Source organism: Macrotis lagotis, chromosome X (assembly GCF_037893015.1).
Source record: "Macrotis lagotis isolate mMagLag1 chromosome X, bilby.v1.9.chrom.fasta, whole genome shotgun sequence".
In the NCBI taxonomy this organism is placed as follows: Eukaryota; Metazoa; Chordata; class Mammalia; order Peramelemorphia; family Peramelidae; genus Macrotis; species Macrotis lagotis.
In genome coordinates, this window is record NC_133666.1 from 120,564,198 (window position 1) to 120,580,182 (window position 15,985).

The following is a 15,985-nucleotide window of genomic DNA, read 5'->3' on the forward strand; positions in this document are numbered from 1 at the left end:
CCATCAAAAATGTTGTCATTATCATAGATTAGGTTAGAGGGATACTTAGCTTTTCCCTGTCATTTCTTAGATGAATAAGCTCCTAAAGAAGTTTTCTAAAAGTAGCACTTGTGATAGATAACTAATTGGACCGTTATTTTATTCTAATAAATTTTAATCAATGTGATATGATTTGATAGGGTTTGTGATCACAAGTTCTGTTTATTAGGCCCCAGAATTGTGAACTATAGATTGTAAGTTCACTTGTTTAATCATAGGAAACTAACTAAAGAAACCCCACCTAAGTTTTTGCCTTATTATGGTGACCATGCCCAGAATGGCAGGGGTGACTTAATGACATGGAAAGTCTCTCAACTATTTTTGTTGCCCTTCTATCCCTCATCATTCCTCTATTTCCTAATATGGAGAGACAGTCATGAGCACAGGACTGATTGAGTGACTCTGTTTGCTGGCCTGTAGCCTTTCTGACTACTGTTCTATTGGCCCATATTAAGAAATCTTAAAAGCTGTTTATCAGCCCAGTCCATGGGTCAGTTCATCAGCTTGCTAGAAAATGGTCAAGATAGGTCTGTAAAGGTCTGCTCATTGTTCCTTTGTCAACCAATAAGATTATGTAATTTGTGCGGAACAAAGGTCAAGATGGAGATTTGTCAATAAATGAGACATTGCAATTTAGTATGCTTCTTCTATATCATCTAGGAATCAAGCACTATAAAACTAAAGCGCTAGAAGAAGGGGCATTTCAGATTGTAAGGAAGATTCGAGGACTACTTCATTAGAGGAGGCCAAGAACCCTTTTAGAAAGTGCTATTGAGTCAGAGCTCTGCCTCAGTTTATTTTATTGTAGATTGGACAATTCTGAACCACACACACACACTCACGGTTCCCCTTAGAACAGAATTTCCAGAAAACTACCTTCAGGGCAATGCATTTTATGGCTCAGCATCTAATCAAAACCAAAACTCATAACAACCCATCTACCATAGACCAGAGGATATATTAGTTCAAAGTAAATGACATTTATCCAAACAAAATATGTGATATATAAAGATGAACACAAACATATATTCACTACTAGTGAGGTATGAGTATCTTTAGGAAATGTATATGAAAGGATATACAAAAGGCCTTACATTTAGGGAACACAACTAACTGAGATATGTCATGCCTTTAATATTATGAGCTACCAATATTCTCCTAGAATGCCATTACACTACTCTCTACTATGGGGATTAATGAATAAATAAGCATCTATCAAGCACTTTCTACATGTCAGATCCTTACTGCACAGGGGTACAAATATAAAGGTGAGACATCCATCAACTTCAATAAATTTCACCCAACTCTCTCCTGTTGCTCCAAGAAATTGTAGTATGTGCAGTTGTCACATTCCAGCAAACTGTTTCAACAGATGGGCTAAACCAGGTTAAGAGTAACCAACAAACCACAAACCCATAGGTGAGATTCCCATAGGTTCCCTCACCCCCAAGCATGTAAAGATTTGCCCCATGGGAATGAGAGGATGAGAACAATTTAAGTGGCTCAGAAGGTGGCTAAAGCAGGCTCTGTGGAGTGCTTATAGCTTGGTCAGACACGAGATGCCAAAGTCATCCATGGTATCCCATGCCGTCATTTGTCATCTCGACTTTTGTCCTATCATTGGATTTCAAAGACTCAGAAATAGAGCGACACTTGAAGACTTCGGAAATTTTGCATCACTTAAAAATCAATTTCACTCATGAGTCAGGATGTCATTTTGAAAGGAAGAAAAAAAGACAACATTCTAATGGAATATATATAATACAATAGAGGAAAAAATGGGTATCCATCAGATAAAAGAATTTTAGCCTTGGAAGTCAAAGGGATTGTGAATGGTCTCACAGGGCTATAGAGTTTCATGCTTTTTCTAATACCAATGAAAAAATTATTTAAATTACTATTGGCAAAGACAAAAAAGAAAGTATTAGGAGAAGAGGGAAAGAGATGTTAGTTGTGGATATACTTTGTGTTCCCTAGAAGATGACTGACTAAAATGTGGAGCACTATCTAAATCCAGCTAGATATTATAGGTTAGATGACTTTTCACTTGCTTATCCATCAATCAGCTGGGGGAGTCCACTTCATGTTTGGGTACTGCCACTGATACACTGCTCCTGTTGCCATCAGGTTTCCTCTGCACAGGGGGAGTGGTCTACTCACTTTTTAATTTATAGTACCAGAGGTTATTGTAGCTATTAGTATGTATGGCATAAATTTCTATGAGATGCACCTAGATTTCTAGTTATCTCTTAAACATTTTTAAATTATTCTTTTGAACTCTTTCCTACTGCTACTTATATTTTATCAGTTCAAATTCTCTTTGAGTTATGGCCCAACTTTTCTTTTCATTCCTACTTTACCTCTGTATCTCTGTATCTTCAAATCATCCTAAGGCACTATTTAACAAATCTTCAAAGAAGATAGGTGATAAAGGAAGATTTTTTTTTCAAACTGAAAAAGGGTGAAAATGGGTAGAACTGATAAATCTGATGACCTTTGTCATCTTTCCTCCTAGCAAAAATCCCCTTGGACTTCATACATACAATAAATACACAGTAATCCCTGAGTATATTTATTTATAATTGGGAACTCATAAAAAATGTGAACACACTTTCTACTTATCATTATAAAATTATAGTTACAAATTACTGGGTTTGGAGGCTGAGGAACTGAATTAGAATCACAGATTTGCAACTGCCTATGTGACTCAATTTCCTCATCTGTAAAATATAGGCATGCCTTGTTAAAACAATAATAAATAATAAATATAAATTATAATAAATAAATATAATTACAAATTATAAATAAAATTATAATAAATTATTCCTTACTTTATTGGGCTCCACAGATATTGCATTTTATTTTTTATTTTTTTACAAATTGAAGGTTTGTGGCAATTCTGTGTGGAACAAGCCTATGGGTACCATTTTTTCTAGCAGCATGTGTTCGTATCATGTCTCTTGGTAATATTTTGGTAATTTTTACAGTATTCCAAACTATTTTATTATTGATATTATATCTGCTATAATTATTTGTGATCAGTGATCTTTGATGTTACTATTATAATTGTTTGGGGGCACCCCAAATGGAGACCATATAGCACCGCAAACCTACCCAATAAATAGTGTATATGTTCTTATTGTTTCACTGGTCTAATATTCCTCTCTCTCTCTCTCTTCTCTCTCTCTCTATCTCTCTCTCTCTCTCTCTCTCTCTCTCTCTCTCTCTCTCTCTCTCTCTCTCCTCAGGCTTCCCCATTCCCTAAAACATGATATTGAAATTAGGCCACTTAATAACCCTACAATGGACTCTATGTATTCAAGTGAAAGGTTGAGTTAATCTATGTGACAAACTTCATTATTGTCTTATTTTAAGAAATTACTCTACTACTTCTGGCCAAGTTAGCAGAGAGAAGAAATTACCCTTCCTTCAGCAGCCACAATTTTGATCAGTTAGCAGTCATCAATACTATGATTCACTGTAAACTCAGATGATGGTTAGTATTTTTATCAATAAAAATTTTTTAATTGTTATGTGCATTTTTCAAACATAATACTATTGCATAATGATGGTGTATATATTCAGAATTGTGTAAATATAACTTTTATATACAGTGGAAAACCAAAAGGTTTGTGTGACGTACTTTATTGCCATGATCTGGGAATGAAACCACAATCTCTTCAATGTATGCCTGTAAAAGCATTGTAGATCATTCTAATTCCTTAACTAGGAGGTCTTGGGATCCTTATATCCTATACCTACTAAAAGAATTTCAATATTAGTAGTTTTGGTTCATGTGATGAACTGTTGTGTCTATTTCTATCTTGTTGTACCTATTCCCCCATATTCAAAATTCAATCTAGAGGCCCCTGGATAAGGCTTGAGTATAAATCTGTGAGTTTCCCTGCATAGTAATATGGCAGTAGATTATTATCAGCTACCTTGTTTGATTAATTGGCATATTCTTTTCAAAGCCCTAATATAAACAGAATGTATCCGCCATGGGTGTTTGCTGTAGGGTTTCAAAAAATCCAACTACCAGACATCCTCCCCCCCATCTTTTCCTATCTCTTTCCTCCTCTTGCTGCAGATTGATCTCAGGTGACTGATCTCCTTTGCCACAATTTTGTAAGAATTGATTCCAGATACCTCCTCTTTTCAATACTTCAAAAAGAGAAGCACTTAGAAAATGAAATAATAATTATTAATAGACAACTTGGGTTAATTAAGAATGCCACAGCTCAATAGTCCATGCCAATATAATAAAAATGATTATAACTACCAAGACCAATTTATAGGGTTTTTTTCCCTATCCCAACCAAATTGGGGGAAAGTTACATTACAGAATGGAACAAAAAAGTGATAGAATTCAGTTGGAAGAACAAAAGGTATAGAATCTCAAAGAAATAATGGGGGAGGGGGAATAGAAGTAAAAATTAAATAGGTGTAACAATACCAGGCTTCAAACAACATTATGAAATAGAAATACTCAAAGTTCTTGGCACTGTGTAAAAAATATAAAGAAGATAAGTTAACAGAGTATGTAAAGAAGACCTAGAAATGGACAAATACAAAGTTCCAATATTGGATACACTTAAGAACACAAATTAGATGGAGACTCATTATAAATCAAACCCTGGTAGGAAAATCAGAAAGGAATAAGATAGGAAATATGAAATTGACAGAATAAGTAATGACAAAGTAAAAGCATTTCTTGTTGCAGGTGACATGACTTAGAAAATTCTAAAGATTCAATTAAAATGTTAAATGAAATAAAAAGTTTTGGAAAGTAGCAGTATATAACCCCCCCAAAAAATTTCACCATCCTTTCTGAAAATTGCAAACAAAATCTAATGGGATAGACAAAGAAATTCTATTCAAAATTACTCCTTTATACACACAAACACACACACACACACACACACACACACACACAAACACATGATATTATGAAATAGAATCTACTAATTTCCACTTAAAAGAAACCCTCAAATCAAAAACTATAACTTAGCTGAAAGTGAGCCTAAATCAACATCTCATTCTATATTACCATGATAAGTTTCAAATACATACATTAGGTATAAAAATTATACAATGAAACAAATTAGAAGGGCAAGAATGGAAATACATTTTTGTGACTATACTTAGGGGAAAATTAATTGACCAAACAAGTGATAGAGATGATCAGAGTAGATAAAATGGACCAATTTGGTTATAAAAAATTGAAAAGACATTGCACAAACAAAATTTGGAGAAAATTTAGGGGAAAAGTTGAAATAGGAAAAATTCTTTTCATCAAAAGGTCTGATTTTCAAGAAATATAGGGAATTTTTACAAACATATAATACCAATAGCCATCCTCCAACCAATAAATTGTCAAATTATATGAAAGTAATATTTTCAAAAGAAGTAAAACTTTTCAACAACCATCTAAAAACAGTCAAACTCACTAATAATAAGAAAAATGCAAATTCAGAACAATTTGGGGCTTCTATTTCACCCCTGCCAAATTGACAAAGATGGCCCCAAAAGGAAAACTAAACTATTTTGGTGAGATTATAGAAGGAAAAAAAATCACTAATGTACTATTGATGGAGCTGGAAACTAGTCTAGTTTATTCTAGAAAACAATCTGGAATTCTACCTTCAAAAATAGTGCCTACCTCCAGTATCAGGTCTCTATCTCATATATGTCAAAGAAAAAGAGAATATTTATAGCAGGACTTTTTGTTTTAACAAATTTCTGAAAATAAAATGATTCTTTATTAGTTGGTGAATGACTCAACAAAATTTTGTAAATGAATTTATTAAAATATTATTGAAGATAAGGAATGATAAAATGGAAGAATTCAGAAAAACTTTGGAAAATATATATGGTATTATATATGTGATTAGAGTGAATAGAGCCAGGAAAATGCTTTATAGAATTAGACCCCGTATTTATATAAAAAAAAAGACAAAAATAACCTTTACTTTAAAACAATTTACATTCTAGTTGGTAGACTACCCAAATAATGCTAAGAAATATATTTTCAGACATGACTCATGTGTACATTTGTGTTGCTGGTCTATGCTTGTTACAAGAGAGACTGGATTTTTAAAATGAAGGAAAGTGAATAAAAAAGAAAAAAGACAAGGATAGTGATTTGCAAAAAAAAGAAGAAAATAAAATTATTGAAGCATTTTAAAATACACAAGAGAACAAAAGGAAGTCCAGATGGGAAAAACTGACAAGTAGTCCAGCTTTGAAATTTATGTTGAATTTATTATATACTTTAAAAAATACAAGCCAAATATAAAATGAAATTTGGCAATCCATATGTAGTCATCTTTTTCTCCTTTTTTCTATATGGAATGTAAATGTTCATTATTTTAGAGTTTGTCAAATTCAGAATAACAAAAACTTTACAAAATTAAAAATAAGTATGATCACTCAATGAATCATGCTACTTTTTTTGCAATGAGGTGGTAAACCAGAGATAAAATGAAACATTTTTCTGATATGTCCCATATGTTCATATCCCTTAACCCAGAAATTCCACTATTGGGTATATTCCCAAAGCAAAAAGAAACATCCTATGTATGTAATGGAGCTTTCAATTCCTATCCCACCCAAACATGTTCAAGGGCATATTTCCAGGGAGGAAGTACCCCCTACATTGAAAACAAAATTTTCTTTGCAGTAACAAAAATACAAAAACAAAAACAGGTAATTAAATGGATTTCTATCATTTGAAGAATGACTGGACAAAGATATATAAATATAATTGAGTATTATTGCATTCTAAAAATATCATAGATATGAGAAATTCAGAAGAATCTGAAACTTATGTTAAAAGATGCAGAATGAAGAGATCAATGGTATATGATGATTACAAACAACTTAAGTAATTTTAAACACCCACTAAACAGCACTGGAATCTGATGGTTTGAAATGAACTATCTAGGTCCTAGAGAATTGGTAGGGAACATTTTCTACTCTCAGTAGAAAAGTACTGACTACATATATAGCAAGCAGAATACACAGTTCAGAAATGGTCTCTGTACTGGTTGACTTTGTTTAAATGTTTTTAAGTATTTTAAGTAAAGACTCAACTAGGGAGTCAGAGTGACAAAGAACAAGCACTGCATGATCAAAAAAAAGCAACAATTTTTTTAAAAAAATACAAAATGAACATTTTTCTTTTTGGAAACAATTGATAGACTGACTACTCGATGAAGAAATACTGTAAATGGAGAGGACCTTGAGGGCAAAAAAAAATTGATAAAATAAGTGAAAGAGAACAGAATATGTATTTATTTATCAAGCACCTACTCTCTGCCAAGGCAGAGCATTAAGTGCTTTTTACAAATATTATCTCATTAGATCTTCACGCCAATGCTGTGCAGAAGATGCTATTATTCCATTTTGTAGCTGAGGAAGCTGAGATTAAATTATTTGTCAAGATTTGTAAAGCAAATGATTCAAGTTGGATTTGAACTCAGGTCTTCTGGTTTCTAGATCCAGTCTGCAAATCCTAGATGCTAAAATCCTCATCAATGTGGGTATTCACTCCAGGGATGTAAATAACAATATGCCTTCCAATACTGTAGAACTCTTGTCTGTGTCTTCCCATTAACATCCTACTGGGGATCAATCCTGGGGATGCCTGATAGCCTTCTTCTAGTTCTTCTGAACTTGCTGTAGCCACAACTATCCATCAGTTCAGCCCTTGCCCTTCACAAACACCTCCTCTTTCAATCCTTTCAATCATTCAACTCTTAGCATCTTTCATGATGCTTCTCTTTAACAATTCTTCATTGATAATGTATTCTGGGATACTTATACCTACCATGCATCTCTTTATTCTTATAAATGAGAAGAAACACTATGAACTCAATAATAGCATTCTCCAGTTGAATGAACCAGTCCAATACTCAAGAATACAAATTCCACTACAAATATTTTGAACTTGGCCTGGATTTTATATACATTCAAAGTCAATATTAATAAAGCAAGCTTATCTTGGTCACCTTTATCGTTATTGGGCTTACCACTGTGTGTGTTGCTGTGCTTTTTTTTTTTTGGACTAGACCTGTGATTGCACTGGGATAGGAAATCCTCTAAAATTTCAAAATAGCACTTCTGTATTAAATTAGAGAGAATTAATGTTGATTATCCATTCTGCCCATAGAACAGTTATATGAGATTAAACAAATTGTTTCACCTCTTCAGTGAGTCAATGACCTAACTTCTCTATACCATATTGAACAGACATAACCTTGACCATGGTACCTCTCATTTCCTTCATTATCTTGTTGCAAGAATAAAATGAAATATTTTATGTGTAATGCTTTAAAAACCACAAATTTTATTGTCAGCAAGCATATACCACATAATTTAATCCATTCAACAAAGTAAAGAATAGAATGGAAGATACTTCTTCCTTACTCTACAATAAATCATCAGTTTTCTCTCTGTCACTGGTTTGGTCTTTTAAAGATTTGTTTTCGTCAGTTTAATGAATTATTGAAATCACCTGGAAATTACTCAGAATTAACCTGCAGCTGATTTTAATGGATCCACAACACGAGTGTCAGGAGCTTTCTAACCAGTTCAATCTATCCTTTTGTGAGAAGAGCTATTTATTTATTTTGACATTGCACATATAGGAGACTGCCAATGATATGCATGTGTGTGCATGCACACACACACATCACACACACATACACACATAAACTCACAGAATGGAGAAACACATGATGTGAATAATATGGTAGACTCTGTGCCAGAAGTGGCAGGGACTCTCAGTCCTGCCTGTGTGACAAGGATGATGATACCAGAGTGGATCAAATTACAGACTCAAGTAGAGCTGGGCATGACAGGTTAATTTTCCTAGAAACCAAAAGAAATAGTATCATTCCTAAGACCTTTTGAAGTCCTCTCCCAGGCCCAGGCAGCTTTCTTAGATTGATTTGTCTCAAACAAATGGAACCACTCAAGTGATTCATACTCAAAGCCCATTAGTCATGGGAGTGTGCCATTGAGTTTGAGGGCAGGATGCTTGGCAGCAAGTACCTGAGTTACTGGCTTTTTCCTTTCCTGAAGACCCCAGGGTGTATATTTCTGTATATATACATATTAGTATGATGTGGATATATTTTGGATTGACTTATCTGTTCATATATTGCCAACGCTGTAACATATAAGCTCTTTGAGGGAAGGTACTGTTTCCTTTTCATATCCTCAGGGTCTCATAGACTGGTCCTACCACAAAATAAGCATTTAATAAATGCTTGTTGATGACTAATATGGAAATTTGTTTATATACATGATTGTACATGTATAGCAGTCAACTATACTGTATACAGTATAACAGGACAATCATATTGCTTGCTCTCTTTAAAACTGAGGAGTGAAATTATGGAGAGAGAAAAATTTGGAACTCAAAATTTCACAAATATAAATGTTGAAAACTATCTTTTCATATAATTGGAAAAAATAAATTATTCTTAAAATAAAAATTTGTAAAATATCTTTGTTGAATTGGCTGATTGATTGATTAAAGTGATGTTCAAGTGTTCAGTGGTTATAGTAGGTCACAGGGACCCACACACTTAGGTCTGAGATACAATGACTTTCCAGAAGCCACTTTTGCTCTAGAAATAGACTACTAATTCTGTCTCAGGGAAGACATAGACAGTGGATAGGGGTATGTGCCTTAAAAACATTCACAAAGACAGGATAGTTTCCTTTTTTATTAATTGAGGTAATGGGTATACAAAAGTTCACTAAACTATCACTCAGAAGTGGATGCACAGCTTCTCAATTTTCAAGTCTCTGTTGCTAAAAAAATGCTACTCTGAGTGCTATATATGATGCTATTTTTCTCTTTTTAGAAGTGTTTTCTATCAAAGAAATGTTACATAGTTTTCTGAAAAACAACACAAAACAAAAAATGTATATGTATGAAAATATTTGTAGCAGTACTTTTTGTGATGGAAAAGAATTAGAAAATTGAGAGGTTGACAATCAATTAGGGAATGTCTGAACAAGGTGTGGTATATGGTTGTGTTGCAATATTGTTGTGTTAGAAGAAATTATGAGTAGGATAGTTTCAGAAAAACTTGGGAAGATTTGTATAAACAGATGTAGAATGAAGTTAGTAGAACCAGACAAACATGGAACACAATAACAGCATCATTGTAAGAGCAATCAGGGATGAAAAACAGTTACTCTGATCAATAGAATAATCCAAGACAATTATGAAAGATCCATGATGAAAAATACTATCCATCTCCAGAAATAAAATGATCAGAGATGACCTAGCTCATTAGATAACTTAATATGGGGATTAGGAGGCCTAAACATAAAGAAATATATGCAATAGAATAGAAACCCCTTAAGAGCAAGTACTGTTTTCATTTTGCTTTCTTCCTCCCCAGTGCCTAAAGATTGTGTTGTAGAGTAGATAAAGAATGGACCTTGGCTACAAGGAGGGGTAGGGAGAGAGAATCCATATCTACCAAAAACTCCAAAACAATACTAGCCATCTCATTTAATGACTCAAGAAAATAAATAATTAAATATAGCCTCTAGAAACTGAAAAATGTCTTTGTACATATAGAAAATACTAAAATTCAAATAATGTATAGATTAGGTAAATGTATTATTGAATTTACAGAAGCCTTTTGTCATTGTATATTTTCTTTTTTTGCTTTCTAGAATAACTTTTTAAATTTAATATTTATTTTCCTCTATTACTTATAAACACAATTTTAACTTTTTTCAAATTTTGAGATTCAATTTCTATCTCTCTCTCTCTCCTTCCCTTGACTGCCTCATTAAGAAGGCAATCAATTTGACATAGGTCACATATGTATAGTAATATAAAATACATTTTTATGTAAGTCATGCTATGAAAGAAAACACAGGCAAAAAAAATAAAGAAAAATTATCTTTGATCTACATTCAGATTCCACTATTCTTTCTCTGGACAAGGACAGGTCCTTTCATCTTCAAGACTGTTGGATCACTGCATATATGTTTAGTATTTTTTAGGAAGGTGTAGTTTCTTTCCTTATCCCTATTTATTGGATCTATTTTTGCTTTTGCTTTGTCTGAGATTGGGATTACAACTCCTGCTTTTTAACTTCAGCTGAAACACAATATATTCTGCTCCAGTATTTTACCTTTTCCCAGTGTGTATCTCACTGTTTCAAACAATTTTTATATAAATAATATATTGTAAGGTTCTGATTTTTAATATATTGTGTTATTCATTTCCATTTTCTGGGAGAGTTCATTACATTCACATTCACAGTTATGAATATTAACTCCATATTAGTCTCCATGCTATCTTCCCCCTATTTGTACTAATCTCTCTCCATTTACCCTATCCCTCTTCATCATTATTTTGGTTCTTACCACCACCTCCTTCAATCTGACCTCCCTTCTATCAGTCCTCCTTTCCTTTGTTCCCCCCTTTCCCCTCCTAAATCCCTATAGAGTAAGATAAATTTCTAAACCCAACTGAATCTTTCAGACAAATCCAATGAAAGTAAGATTCAAGCAATTCTCTCTTTTTTCTCTACACTGTAGCAGGTCCTTTGAACCTCTTCATGTGATATAAATTATTTTATTCTGTTTCCCTATTTCTTCCTCTCCCAGTACAATCCTTCTGAAAGAATGTCTTAATTTTTCATCACTTCATCAAAATCAATTTATACCCATACCCTCTAAGTATACTTCCTCTAATATGAAATAATTCCCCAAACTTACAGATATCATCTTTCTGTGTAAGGATGCAACCAGTTTAATCTTATTAAATAGCATTTTTTTGCTTTTCCTATTTGCATTTTATGTATCTCAAGTCTTTTATTTGAAGATAGAGATTTTTGTTCAGCTCTTTTTTTTCTTCAGGAATATATGAAAATAGTCTATTTGTTCAATGTCCATCTTTTCCCCTGAAAGAGTATATTCGTTGATTTTTGTTGATTCTTGATTGTAATCCAAGATCCTTGGTCTTCTAGACAATCATATTCTATGACTTTCAGTCCTTTAATGTTGATGCTGTCAAATTCTGTGTCACCCTGACTGTGACTCCTTGGTATCTGAATTGTTTCTTTCTGACTGCAGTATTTTTTCCTTTGCCTGATCATTCTGGAATTTAGTTATGATATTCCTTGGAGTTTTTATTTTGGAGTCTCTTTCAGGAGGTGATCAGTGGATTCTTTTAATGACTATTTTACCCTCTAGTTCTAGGATATCAGGGCAATTTTCTTTGATAATTTTTTGAAGATAAAATCTTAAAAGATGTTATCCAGGTCCTTTTTTTGATCATAGCTTTTGGTTAATCCAATAATTCTTAAATTATCTCTCCTAGATCTATTTTCCATGTCAGTGCTTTTTCCAGTGAGGTATTTTACATTTTCTTCTATTTTTTTAAATGTTTAAAATTTTGCTTGACTGATTCTTGAAGTCTTATAAAGTCATTAGCTTCCACATGCCCAAATTCTAGTTTTTAAGGAATTATTTTCTTCAGTTAGCTTTTTTTCTTTTCTTAGGTTTTTGCAAGGCAAATGGGGTTAAGTGGCTTGCCCAAGGCCACACAGCTAGGTAATTATTAAGTGTTCTGAGGCCGGATTTGAACTCAGGTACTCCTGACTCCAGGACTGGTGCTCTATCCACTGCACCACCTAGCCACCCCTTTCAGTTAGCTTTTGTATCTCCTTTTTTCATTTTTCATTTTGCACTTTTAAAGTTGTTTGCTTCAGTGAATTTTTTTCCCATTTGGGCAATTCTATTTTTATAAGAGCTGTTTTCTTTTTTTCCATTTGCCCAATTGTATTTTGAAAGGAGATGTTTTCTTCACTCAATTTTTATGCTTTCTTTTCCAAGCTTTTGAATTTCTCTTGCATTTCTTTTCCCAATTTTTCTACTTGATTTTTTTTTTAGGTTTTTGTAAGGCAAATGGGGTTAAGTTACTTGCCCAAGGCCACACAGCTAGGTAATTATTAAGTGTCTAAGACCAGATTTGAACCCAGGTACTCCTGACTCCAGGGCCGGTTCTTTATCCACTGCGCCGCCTAGCTGCCCCCTACTTGATTTTTAAAATCTTTTTTAAGCTCCTCCAAAAGTTCTTTCTGGATTGTAAACAATTCATATTTTTTTTTCCAGGGCTTCATGTGTAATACTTCTTTGCTGTCCTTTTCTGAGGTGTTGTAATCTTCCTTATTGACATAGTAGCTTTCTATGGTCAGGGATTTTCTGACTTTTCTTACTCATTTTGAACTCTGCTCCAGACCATGAGAGATGCTATCCCAAGCTTCTTATGCTAGGGGAGGGGCCTACTTTCAGACTTTCCATGCTGGGGCCTCCAACCTTAGCAGCTTGCTCACTGCTCTGTGGTTGCCCAGCCTAGTCCTGCCAGCTGCTCAGGGATTCTGTGGCTCTCCAATTTGCCATTTGCAAGTGTTGGAACCCTCAAAGCTGTCCTGCTCTGATATTGGGCAGCTAAACCAGGATCCAGGGGCCCTGGTTGCTGATCTTTGCTATGGGTGAGAGCTTCCTTCTAACTTCCTCCAAACCCAGCCTATGCTATTCTCTGCTCCCTGTACTATGCAATGTTCCCTCTCTATCTAAGTAAGATAGATCCTTCTTAATGTCTTTTCAAGATATATTAAGTTGGAAAATGCTTCACTCTGTCTTTCTGTGGATTCTGTCATTCCAGAATCCATTTAGAGGCTTGATTTAATGTTGTTTCTGAGGGAAGCTGAGAAGAGCTTTTCTCTCCTATCTTCTATCATACAATATTTCTATTACTATGTACAATATTCTCCTGGTTCTGTTCATTTTACTTTACATCAATTCATTTATGTCTTTTCAGGTTTTTCTGAGTTATTCCACTATAATCATACTCCAGAACTTGTTCAGTCATTCCTCGGTTGATGGCCATCCACTTCATTTCCAATTCTTTTCCACAACTAAAAGAGCTGCTAAAAATTTTTTTTACAGTTAAGTCCTTTTCCTTCTTGATTTTTATTTCTTGTAGATACATACCATGGTTTTATAACCCCTACATAATTCCAAATTGCTCCCCTGAATGGTTGAATCAGTATACAAATGCACCAAAATAGTATGTCAGTATCTTTGCTTTCCCATATCCCTTCCAAAATTTGTCATTTTCCTTTTCTGTCATATTGGTAAATCTGATAAGTATAGGGTGGTAGCTCAGAGTTGTTTTAATTTGCATTGCTCTAATCAATAGTGAGTTAGGACATTTTGTCAAATACCTATTAGATAGCTTTAAGTATTTCATCCAAATATTACCTGTCCATATCCTTTAACCCATGTATAAATTGAGGAATGACTTTTATTTCTATAAATTTGACTCAATTTTAGATAAATTTGAGAAATGAGGTCTTTATCAGAGGAAACTTATAAATATTTTTATTATACTGACTACTATGTATTTCCCTCCATTCTAATTTCCCCATTTATCCTACTCTCTCTCTCTCTCTCTCTCTCTCTCTCTCTCTCTCTCTCTCTCTCTCTCTCTCTCTCTCTCTCTCTCCTTTCACCCTGTCCATCATTCTCAAGTGTGTTTTGCTTTTTGACTTTTACTTTCCTGAATCTACTTTTCCTTCTATCAGCCCTGTCCCTTTTCTTACCCCTTCATTTCCTGCTTTTTTTTATGGTAAAATAGACTTAGACACTCAACTGCGTGGGTATGTTATTCCCACTATGAGCCAGTTCTGATGAGAGTAAAGTTCACTTATTCACTCTCCACTTCCCCCATCTTCTTCTCCTCTATAAACTTTCTTGCTTTCTTTATGTCAGATTATTTCCCCATTTCTTCCTTTCCCTTTCTCCTCATGCATGCTTCTTTCTTATTCCTTAATTTTAAATTAATTTAAAAATAAGCATCCCATTATATTCAACTCACACTCATGCCTCTTTCTTTGTATACTTCTTTGAACTATCCTAATAATAAGAAAGTTTTTAGGAGTTACAAACATAATTTTCTTGTGTAGGAAGGTAAGCAGATTTACCTTATTGAATCCCTTATTATTTCTCTTTCCTGTTTACCTTCTTATGTTTCTCTTGAGTGTTGTATTTGAAAGTCAAATTTTCTATTCAGCTCTAATATTTTAATCAGGAATATTAATCAATTGAGGAATTGTCCTTTATTTCATTGAATTTCCATTTTCCCCTGAAAGAGTATACTCAGTTTTTCTAGATAGGTAATTCTTTTCTTTTCTTTTTTGATTAAATGTGTTTATTTATTTTTCCAACCACGTACATAGGTAGTTTTCAACAATCATGTTTTTGGTAAAGTTTTGAGGTTCACATCTTTCTCCCTCTCTCCCCTCCCTCCCCCCTCACCTTGACAGTGAGTAACCAAATATAAGCTATACATGAACATATTAAACATATTTCCATATCAATCATATTGTGAAAAAAAGAATCAGAACAAAAAGGAAGAAAAACCATGAGAGAAAAAATAAAACAAAGTTTTAAAATTGAAAAATAGTATGCTTTGGTCTGCATTCAGAACTCAAGTTTGCTTCTTTGGATGTAGATGGTATTTTGCATCACAAGTGATGGGTGATTCTTGGTTGTAAACTTACCTCCTTTGTTCTTCAGAATATCATACTCCAAGCTCTCATATTCTTTATTGTAGGACATGCTAAATCTCGTGTTATCCTGCCTGTGATTCCATGATATTTGTATTTTTTTTAGCTGCTTGCAATGTTTTCTCCTTACTGTGAGAGCTCTGGAATTTGGTTATAACAATTTGGGGAGGTTTCATTTTAGAATCTCTTTCAGGAGGTATGGCTAGGTGGTGTAGTGGATAAAGCACCGGCCCTGGAGTCAGGAGTACCTGGGTTCAAATCCGGTCTCAGACACTTAATAATTACCTAGCTGTGTGGCCTTGGGCGAGCCACTTAACCCCATTTGCCTT

The 15,985-nt window shown here is 33.9% G+C and overlaps 1 pseudogene; it reads right to left on the reverse strand.

The window, feature by feature from the left end:
- The window catches only part of LOC141498827 (importin subunit alpha-1 pseudogene), a 46,153-nt pseudogene extending 30,445 nt beyond the window's left edge, over window positions 1-15,708 (reverse strand).
- Between the last annotated feature and the right edge of the window lie 277 nt (window positions 15,709-15,985).